Genomic DNA, 5,518 nt, shown 5'->3' with positions numbered 1-5,518 from the left:
TCTCTCTCTCTCTCTCTCTCTCTCTCTCTCTCTCTCTCTCTCTCTCTCTCTCTCTCTCTCTCTCTCTCTCTCTCTCTCTCTCTCTCATTTAATTTTGCTTACTGCTTAAGAGGATCCAGTCTGCCTTGACAGGGAAGGCATGGTGGCAAGCACTGGAGATGACTGTTTCCCCTGGCCCACATCCGTTAGGCAGAGAGTAGTGAACAGTAGTATTCGGCTTACTTTCTCCTTTTTATGTAGTCTGGAACTCCAGCCTGCGCAAAGGTGTCACCCACAATCACATTGGCTCTTCCCACCTCAAGTCCTCTAATCTAGGAACGTCCTTTGTCGATATGACCTAGGGTTTATTTCCATAATTATTTTAAATCGCATCAAGATAATGATCACGATTAACCCTCACAGCTCCACCTCTTATCAGCTCTAACACATCACTTTCAAGCAAAATCTATACACCCTTCATCTTCATAAGCTCATGTAAAAAATGCATTTGATTTTATCCCCATTGTATTTAACAATCCCAACAACATTCAAACTTGTAAGTGCAAAATGTCTTCTGAGCCTCAAACAATCTCTTAACTGTGAGTTCCCTATACCATTCAAAATAAAACACTACCAACATACAATCATTCTCATTCCAAAAAGGAGCAAGTGGGACATATGGAGAAAAGATCAGAACAAAGGTTGAGACCCAGCAGGGCAGACACTGAAATCCTGTAGCCGTGCCTTGCATCTGGAGCTGGTGATGGAAGCATCCTGGAAGCAATCCCTCCAGCTCTGCTGTCTACCGGACACAGAGCTGCTGTGGACGGGCTCCTTGCTGTGCAACAGGTTCTATCAGCAGATGTCCCATGATTTGGGCATCTCTGCCATCTTTGGATTTTCATTGTAACATAGGCTTCACTTTCCCAGCTTCACAGAAGCGGCAGCTTCTTGGTGCCACAGTGCAGAGAACCCTGATCCTGCCACGTGCTGCCTATCCTCAGTAGCCTGTAGGAACCTAGGAACAAACCTGCATGTACTGGAAAGGAAGGCGGTCTTTCCTACTTCTTTATAGTTGAGTTGCTAAATCTCTTTTAATGACACAGTTCTCTTCCTTTTTTGAAGAATAATCTTCTTACCAAAAAAAATTACATGTTTTAAGTGTGAAATTCAGTTCTTTTAAAATTAAATTACAATTATTCAGTCACCATCACAATCCAATTATGGAATATTTCTACTATCTCAAACATATCCTGCTAGCTATTTTACCCATTTTAAAATATCCATTTAAAATATCATGCCTGTTTTCTTAAAAGTTCCCTTTTTGTTCCTATGATAACACATTTAATTTCCATCCTGTCTTTTGAAAAAATATATATATATATGAAATAGAATTACATCTCTTTCTCCCATCCCTGTCTCTTCTCAGGCTCCTTCTTTGTCCATCTTATTTCTCTTTTTTTTAAACAATTCTTTCTTGTCCTTGCCCCTACTATTCGACTGAAAACTTATCATTGGTATTCACTGAAGTGTGTCTCTATGCGTTCTATCAATGTCCTGTGTGCTTTTTCTGAGCCACCTCATCCACTGCATGACTTTAATACTATTTCCTCTGTGTAAGAAATCTATTGTCTGTCTACTTCTTTTCTGAGCTCTAGATCATTCCACATTCTCCTGCTTGCCTGTTGTCTTCACTTAGATGTCTTACAGACATGTAATCCTTTGCATGTCTGAAACTGAAGTTTGTATCCTCTGTCTAGTCCCATGCCTTTTTATCTTGCAGTGCTCATTTTTCAGTAAAGACACACCACCAACATACTCATCCCAGGAGTTCATTCCACAAATCTGGGCACCATCCTAAACACTTTCCTTTTCCTGATCTAGCTAACCCTTTCCTCTTTCTGTCCATGGGCTGTTGATACCTCCTTAATTGGTGGTATATCCTACTTGGACCATGATAGTAGTCTAATTGTTTTCCCTGCATTGACTCTTAGCTCCTCAAATTTCCTCCACACTGATATCATAGTAATAAAGATCCATGCATCTTAAAAGGTCTCAATGACTTTTATAATGTATACAGTAGAGCTCAGCTTTTCCCAATTGCCTCTGAATCTTCACATTACTGATTTCTATGACCCCTCAATTACACCATACCTTCCTGTTCATTCTTGCTCACAGGTCTCATCACAGCTATAGAGACCCAAAGCCTTCTGATCTCAGTAATTTCCTTTGCCTGGACTTCTCCTCCCTGAGTCTCTCCCCCTTCACTTCAGATATTATTTTATATTACTCCTTGTATGGGGGCTTCTTTTTCTGACCCCCCATTATTGATCATTTTTTTTCTACAATATTCCCTCACAGTCACACACAAACCAGAGGTGGGGGGGAGGAGGGGAATTTGAACCAGGACTATTTCAATAGGGGGAAAAGCCTGTGTAGAATTCTCCTCAGTGACAAATAGAGTGTGGTTGTTTGAATAAGAATGTCCTCCGCAGGCTTGTGCACTTGGACACTTGGTTCCCAGTTGGTGACACCGTTGGAGAAGACTGAGAAGTTGCAACCTTGATGGAGGAAGCCCCTCACTGAGTGCAAGTTTAAAGTCTCAAAGCCTCATGCCATCACCTGTGCTCTGTCTCTCTGCTCTGTGCTGCATTTCAAGATGTGAGCTCTCAGCATCCTGCTCCAGCCATCATGCCTACCTGCTGCCTTTACCCGGCCATGATGGATGCTTATCCCTCTGCAACTCTAAGCGAAAATGAACTCTTCTATACGTTACCTTGGTTTGGGTGTTTTGCCATAACAACTGAAAACACAGAGCAAGGACAAGTGGAAATTTATCACTAAGAAACAAAGAGGGAGGGAATGAATGAATGAATGAATGAATGAATGGGAAATTACTAAGAAGAAGTACATCAGTAATTATGAGGACTCTGGTTATATTAAACTAGGAATCTTTCTGAAAACAGACCAGAGTAATCAGCTATCACTGGGATGAGGAAATCAAGGACAGAAACCCTATTTAGATGTCTAGTAATCAACTAAACTGACTTCTCAGGGTTTTTGCTGAAATTTGATTTAATAGAAAACATACAGAGCAGGGAATAAGAGAAGAGCCAGGCATTTGTATGGAGCAAAGCATCCTTGTCACTATTTCTCTGCTTTTTACTTTGTGCTACTGATCACAACTGTGATAAAATAGTAATCTGTACTATTTAATGCCTACTTTTCTCCCTAGGCTGTACTCTCCAAGTACAGGGCAATACAACACTTATTTCTGTACCAATTAGACCTGACTCAGTGCCTGACCCAGAGGAGCTCTCAATAAATACTTTTGCAAGAGCTCCATGTGTTCATGTAATCCTGATAGGAATCCTGAGTTGGTAACAAAGATCAAACCAAGATCATATATATGCACTGCATAGGCAAAGAAACTAGGAATCCAAGAAGTGGATAGCTTGTCCAGGATTGGTCACAAGATTCTGAAGGCATAAATAGAATGATTCATTGAGCAATTTAGAATGCCTATTTAATCAAAGCTGAATAATGAATAATGATGCTCATTGTCATTAATACTGCTCAGCTTTTAAACAAGTCTCCCAGCCAAAGAACAAAAGAAGTTCATCAACTTAAAGGAGCAGAGTTCCAACATGCTGCCAATTTTTAACTCTTGAAAAAAAAAAGTGCTTGCAAGGTAGAAGTTAAAAACAATTAGTTACTTCATCCAAAAAGGCCTACCTGCAGCCAGCCTATTATTGGCACAAACTATACAAAGATGACTGATGGGAGGAATCTAAGCTTTTTCCATGCCTAATTCAATAACTAGATACCAAAAAAATGCAGCTGTGAATCAAGGACTCACTGAATGCTAGATCGTATGAGATAATGTGACATACAAAGGCACCACTAATACACTCATTATAAATGTGTGGTGACTGAGTGACAGAAGCTGAAACCTGAATTCCTACCTTTCTGATTCATATTTTACATGTACCTTTTTTTTAAAGCTTCTTTGTATATAAGCTTCAAATGAGCTAGCTATTTAATGTATAGTACTACCTGCGCAGCAAATCTGCCTTCAGTAGCACGATATGAAAGCCAAATAATTCATTATTGGAGTCAGGTCGATCTAATGAGTCATGTTTGCAGAAGCATGGTTTAAAAGAAAAACATGGATGTGAGGAAGGTGCGGCTCTTACAGCAACAGTGAGGAACAATGCAAAAAAATCAGCCTGTTCTTTGGAAGCACTAAGTGACCGAGTTGAATAAATGTTAAGCTTTACTATTGTACTCCAAAAGCAAGCTTACAGTGGACATAAGTGTGTAAACTGACATCTGTGGAGTGAAAGCTTTTACACAGACTATTGCATTTCCAGCCCTATTCTTTCTCTCTGTGCTATCTGGTCAAAGCCAGGGATGGATGAGGATGGAAAGTCACTGTATGCTAATGCACAGAATATATTAATCAACATTTGTTTTGAACTCGTTTTAAATTAGTAGTGAGTCTTTCAGAATGAGAGCTCGTGGGAAGGCAGTTTACGAAGAATGTTGATTAATCATTGTCCCACGCTATAAATTCACCAGGTAACCATATATAATAGGCGTGCAACTGTAGATTGCCCTTTATGGCTCTGTGTTATTTAGCTAATAGCAAAGGTCTCAGTGCGCATTCTAATAAATGGTAGAATAAAATATACAAAATAATATAAAAAGACACAAATCTCAACAGATGGAGACATCAAAGGTTAAGGTTGAAATTTCTTCTTTAAAGTCATGGCAATAGGGTGAGGGTAGAGAAATGTCAGACAGAAGGGAGGTAAAACAAATTAAATTCTCCACTGTAGACAGCATATGTCAAAATCTCAAAGGTGATGAGAAAGGTCTTTGAAGTCTAAATAAGGATGGGAAAATATCAATAATTATGCTTTCTATTTATCACTTCCAGCAACTGGAGATATTTTACAAACTTTAACTCATTAATCCTCACAACATGATTATAAGTCAAGTGGATGACAACTGGTCTACCTTGTTTCACAGAAAAATGATGAGACCCAGGGGGGGTAGAAGAAGTGGCAGAGATGCCTGTGAAGTAGCCAGAAAGAAATCTAAGCAGTACCTAGCAATTAGAAAATGCAAACAGAAAACCCACAGAAGCTAAGACCCACAAAAGAAATCTACCATGATAATCCAACCTGAAAGTCTAAGATCAAAAAGCCATTGTTTTCTAATGAGCTTCTGGGACGATGACTCTTTGGTCTGTTCTTTTTAGACATTAATGAGATTTCTCCATTTTCTATCACTCTCTGAAAGAGATCAAAATCTGGCATGGCCTCATGACTTGTGTGGTCCCTCTGTAAAATGAGGAGGCAGTTCTCTGCTAATGTCACGCCAGACCCTATAACTACTTTAACCAATGAAATGTGAGGGGGGGGGAGTCTTATTTGTCACACTTGTGAATGAAACTTAATGGCTGAGACAGAGTTAACCACATATGTTTATCTTATGATACAAAATCTGTTAGTTGGATCTGTTCCAGCAAGTT

This window comes from Mus caroli, chromosome 5 (genome assembly GCF_900094665.2).
Source record: "Mus caroli chromosome 5, CAROLI_EIJ_v1.1, whole genome shotgun sequence".
Taxonomy (NCBI): domain Eukaryota; kingdom Metazoa; phylum Chordata; class Mammalia; order Rodentia; family Muridae; genus Mus; species Mus caroli.
Note: the sequence above shows the minus strand (reverse complement) of the source record.